The 6,000-nt window shown below is 35.3% G+C and overlaps 1 non-coding gene across 1 annotated transcript; it reads left to right on the forward strand.

Moving 5' to 3' along the window:
• The first annotated feature begins 3,050 nt into the window (after positions 1 to 3,050).
• Positions 3,051 to 3,167, forward strand: LOC143254655 (U5 spliceosomal RNA). The gene has a single exon (XR_013030309.1). It is a non-coding gene; the product is annotated as a U5 spliceosomal RNA (small nuclear RNA).
• The last annotated feature ends 2,833 nt before the right edge of the window (positions 3,168 to 6,000 follow it).

Here is a 6,000-nt window from a genome sequence, read left to right on the forward strand (position 1 = left end):
ACAAGCAGACACCAACGTGAAACGACTCGATTCAGGACTGGGCAATAGTGTTGACTTTGGCTGGGATCTAAAGATCAATGTCTGAGATTTGGATGTGTGGGGAAACGCGAGTGCCCGCGAAAACCGACTTTCACAGGACAGGCGCCGAAAGTTTTATCTGTCCTGTAATAAACAAACCAATTGTTGGGTGAAAACAAATATTTATTTAATACAACTTATCAGTCAATAATGTTTTTATTCAGTACTTTTTTCTTGTACTTACATTTTAATCGCGTTTTAGGCTAATATCATGATCGGATCTGTCATTTAGCAAAACTACTTTTAATTTGCATAAACATTACTTATGTGAATGTTCTCAAACATAATTGTTAATTTTGTGATGGATGAGTGAAACAATTGAGCACTTACCATTAAACTTCTTGTACATATATCAAATTTAAAATGTTCACCCTTTTTAACCCTTCAATAACAGCGTATGCATTTAATAAATTAATGCTTGCTATTTATGTCCATCTTGTTTCAAAGTTACGATAACAATTTTGGAAAACGTTACGTTCTTGACCTTTCAGTTTCACAGTATTTTACTTTTTAATATTACTGTTAATTTCAAAAGTTTATCTTGGTTACAATTTTTAACATCTTCAGTAGTATGTCTTATGGTTTTAAAGATAAAAGTTTAAATCACTTTAAATGTTTTAATTTTTCTTAATTCAACGTCGAAACCCGTTCAGTCATTTTATCAAGCCTTTTATTTCTACCTAGAACAACGCGAGTACCATGGATTTCTTTGTAATTAGCGCTTACAGCCATTTCTTTCTCTACACGAAACAGACGAGTAATAGTTGCGTAACATGTTAGAAGCAAAGCTTTTCCCACCATTTTCTTCGAAAGACATAATCATACTTTAATTTTACCAAATTTTTAATACATGATGCGACTCGTATGTATACAGATAAGTAATAAATAATCCAAAAAATGAACAACCTCCTTGTAAATATGAATATGGAATTTAATTATACAAACTTAACTTTGAAATATTTATTCATTGAACTCGTGCACACTGGTCACCAGTGTTGTATAGCATGTTCTCGTTATGCGTGTGCTTGAGGCGAGTAAGGTTAGAGTGATGTTTGATCGGAAATGGTTCATAAAGCCAAACGTAAGTCGGATGATCTGTACATCCCTGCTCGGGCACTTTGATCCCTGAATTGGCCCGTTTGTGTATTGTTCATGATTTATCCGACCTGCATCTCGTCGTCTCTCCTCGTCCCTTTTCTTGCTTTGCCTTCGCTTTGTTGCCTGCCACGCCTACCAGACTAGCATTTACACGAATCAAATCACACCCATCAATCTGTCTATCCTTATTATCCATTCACTTAGTTATTTTCTGAATGTGTGGGGTTGAAGGAGGACTGTTTAGTCTTCGAGCACTGCAGGGATTAATGTTTTGCAAGAAATATTAATCTTATACCTAAACACCTGCCGTAATTGTGTGTGTGAAGTCAATAGTTACAGTTAAACAGCTTTGTCGCCATATAACTGTTCTTTTATTGTCCTCAGTATTTTATCCCGCTGTTTATTTCTTTAGTATGCATATCACCTCGCTTTAACCATTGCATATTGATTTATTATTGTGTTCAAATGTAAAGTTTAGTAACAGTATCTTATGCTATAAAGCCAATCACTTTGTCGTGCCTATCAAAGCGGTATTTAAAACGCCTAATCAGGATCAACATTTTATAGAAAAGCTTCAAGCCCCATTATGGATACCGTTTGTTCAAGTACCACAACCTTCTTCAGGCTTAAATGCAGTAAACTATAAGCACAGGCAACTAACTGTACAAATGGGCGTGTCTGATTCAGCATTAGATTGACCCGGTAAATGTATTTTAAAAAGTAACAATTACTCGAATAGTAACACTTGATGCTAAACAATGGATTTAAAAAAGAAAACAAGAAAAAAAAACGTATTTCGTATAGGAGTTAGAAATTTAAGCAAAACAGTCAATTAACTTAAAATAATTTAATATTAAAACTACCAATATTTTTTAAGCAAATATGTTGAGAACTCATTGATCGATATTTAAGTTAGGTAACACTCAAGACATTACAAAGTTAAAGTGGACTTTTTGAATCACTAAAACGTAAACATAGGTTGAAGTACTTTCATGTCACGTGAACTACGGAGAATAACGCACCACGAGCAAAAGTAGTACCACCAAACTACTAAAATTAATGATTTACCGAAAACAGCGTTCAAAGAGACTTATGTTTCTGTATTGCTTTTATAAAATTTGAGTGTACGGCAGACTTTGTTGTTTGTTCGGCCCAAATGTTTTCACACCAAACGATGTCAAACAACGATCACGCCTTTCCGGAGAAACTTCAATTTCAGGTAGTGTTAAATGTAATTAGACTTTGAGAAATTTGGATGTTGTTCAAAGTAACGCCGTTTCACGGGCACACGAAAGCAAATAAATACGTTTCATACAGTGTTTGGTTATTGATGTTTCTGATTATCATAAAGTTCGAAAGTAAATTTCCAGATGTTTGAGAAATTATTCAGTTATTATGATAGTTAAACAAGTAGTTTAGTGATCAGATTTAAAAGTAAAATGTGGTTTACCCCCTATTATATCTAGTGTTTTACGCTTGTCTTTAAAGGTTATTTTGGTCCTTTAATTCAGCACAAATACCTGAAACATCAGATGCGTGTAACAAGATATCAGAAGATATTAGTCTCACTCTGAACCACAGTTTTAATGTTCTCATCTAAAATGCATCGTCCCCCCCTTTTCAGACGGTAAGGATGAACTTGTCCACTATCGGGATTGTTATCACTTCGAGAAGTTTCGTACGTTTTTTACAACACAGTTGACATTCTCTTTAAAACAAAAACAATGTAATTAAATTGTATGATACAAAAGTTGTATCATATTTTAAGATGTATGAAGGTGAATTCCATATAACGACGTCTAATTCCTGTAACACCGACGAAATCGTTTCGAAAGTGTTTGTATAAGTAGAGGCGTTTGAGAGAAATTGCTTTAATGCTCAGGTTTCCCTTCATTTCGTATTAATCTTTCGCCTTTACTAAAGATTACCGTGGAGGGAACATTACAATGAGCCTATAGGCAAATTTTTTGAAGTCTCACGTCGGTGAGACAACAATCTATGAATAAAAATAGAGTTGAGAAAGCGACTTTAGTGGTGCATGAATTTTAGCGCGAGTTGTTGCTATGATGTTTTAGTTCTCGATGAAATATTGTGTTTTGGAAAAACGTTTTTAATACTGAACATATATTTCGCATTATAACTGTTTTCATACTACGATTATGCAAACTTCAACAAATCTGGAATTAATATAAATATTGTAATCGTGTTTTATAAATATCATTTTCTCATGTAATTTTCCAAAATATTAAAGACGATAACGCAAAAATAAAAGGGCCCAGCATTAGTGAGACAGAAATACTTGAATAAGAGGAAACGAGTACTGGGTCTGTTTTCATCTTGTAATGCGACAACTGCCACGACTTCTATATTCGAGAAACAAGCAGAAAAATGGACACTAGATTCAAAGTACAACAACAAAAACACCTTCACACGTTTTCGAACCAGTGTAAATCAAATAAACGCAACATAACCATAGAAAACTCCCAGCTACTAAGTAGGGAAACAAACGTAAAATCAAATAAGCCCTACTTATACATCAACTAGAATCAAAATTAAACCAGCATAAGACCCGGCATGACCAGATGGTTAAAGCACTCGATTCGCAATCCGAGGAGCGTGGGTTCTAATCCCCGTCATACCAAACATGCTTGCCCTTTCAGCCGTGAGGTTGTTATAAAGTTACGGTCAATACCAGTATTCGTTGGTAAAAGAGTTGGCGGTGGGTGGTGATGACTAATTGCCTTCCCTCTAGTCTTACACTGTTAAATTAGGGACAGCTGGCGCAGATAGCCATCGTGTAGCTTTGTTCGAAATTCAAAAACAAACAAACCAAAACGCAAACGAACTTGGCAGGGTTTCAGTTTGGAGAGAGAGGGAGAAGTCTCAAGAATTCTCTCCCCAACAGAAGTGATCAGGAACGTTGTGGTTCATCTTCGGCCCCTCACGTGAAAAATTATTTAACTGTGCTTGAAATTTCGCCTTGTGTAATTTTTACTTCTTTAAGGTGCAGTGCGATGGGGCATTATAAAATTAACAGGTGAGAAAGGGGAAAGCGAAACAAAGACGGCACTGAAGAAGTGAGCCAGGCCAGAGCCCGACAAGCAGACACCAACGTGAAACGACTCGATTCAGGACTGGGCAATAGTGTTGACTTTGGCTGGGATCTAAAGATCAATGTCTGAGATTTGGATGTGTGGGGAAACGCGAGTGCCCGCGAAAACCGACTTTCACAGGACAGGCGCCGAAAGTTTTATCTGTCCTGTAATAAACAAACCAATTGTTGGGTGAAAACAAATATTTATTTAATACAACTTATCAGTCAATAATGTTTTTATTCAGTACTTTTTTCTTGTACTTACATTTTAATCGCGTTTTAGGCTAATATCATGATCGGATCTGTCATTTAGCAAAACTACTTTTAATTTGCATAAACATTACTTATGTGAATGTTCTCAAACATAATTGTTAATTTTGTGATGGATGAGTGAAACAATTGAGCACTTACCATTAAACTTCTTGTACATATATCAAATTTAAAATGTTCACCCTTTTTAACCCTTCAATAACAGCGTATGCATTTAATAAATTAATGCTTGCTATTTATGTCCATCTTGTTTCAAAGTTACGATAACAATTTTGGAAAACGTTACGTTCTTGACCTTTCAGTTTCACAGTATTTTACTTTTAATATTACTGTTAATTTCAAAAGTTTATCTTGGTTACAATTTTAACATCTTCAGTAGTATGTCTTATGGTTTTAAAGATAAAAGTTTAAATCACTTTAAATGTTTTAATTTTTCTTAATTCAACGTCGAAACCCGTTCAGTCATTTTATCAAGCCTTTTATTTCTACCTAGAACAACGCGAGTACCATGGATTTCTTTGTAATTAGCGCTTACAGCCATTTCTTTCTCTACACGAAACAGACGAGTAATAGTTGCGTAACATGTTAGAAGCAAAGCTTTTCCCACCATTTTCTTCGAAAGACATAATCATACTTTAATTTTACCAAATTTTTAATACATGATGCGACTCGTATGTATACAGATAAGTAATAAATAATCCAAAAAATGAACAACCTCCTTGTAAATATGAATATGGAATTTAATTATACAAACTTAACTTTGAAATATTTATTCATTGAACTCGTGCACACTGGTCACCAGTGTTGTATAGCATGTTCTCGTTATGCGTGTGCTTGAGGCGAGTAAGGTTAGAGTGATGTTTGATCGGAAATGGTTCATAAAGCCAAACGTAAGTCGGATGATCTGTACATCCCTGCTCGGGCACTTTGATCCCTGAATTGGCCCGTTTGTGTATTGTTCATGATTTATCCGACCTGCATCTCGTCGTCTCTCCTCGTCCCTTTTCTTGCTTTGCCTTCGCTTTGTTGCCTGCCACGCCTACCAGACTAGCATTTACACGAATCAAATCACACCCATCAATCTGTCTATCCTTATTATCCATTCACTTAGTTATTTTCTGAATGTGTGGGGTTGAAGGAGGACTGTTTAGTCTTCGAGCACTGCAGGGGATTAATGTTTTGCAAGAAATATTAATCTTATACCTAAACACCTGCCGTAATTGTGTGTGTGAAGTCAATAGTTACAGTTAAACAGCTTTGTCGCCATATAACTGTTCTTTTATTGTCCTCAGTATTTTATCCCGCTGTTTATTTCTTTAGTATGCATATCACCTCGCTTTAACCATTGCATATTGATTTATTATTGTGTTCAAATGTAAAGTTTAGTAACAGTATCTTATGCTATAAAGCCAATCACTTTGTCGTGCCTATCAAAGCGGTATTTAAAACGCCTAATCAGG

This window comes from Tachypleus tridentatus, chromosome 6 (assembly GCF_004210375.1).
Source record: "Tachypleus tridentatus isolate NWPU-2018 chromosome 6, ASM421037v1, whole genome shotgun sequence".
Classification (NCBI taxonomy): Eukaryota; Metazoa; Arthropoda; class Merostomata; order Xiphosura; family Limulidae; genus Tachypleus; species Tachypleus tridentatus.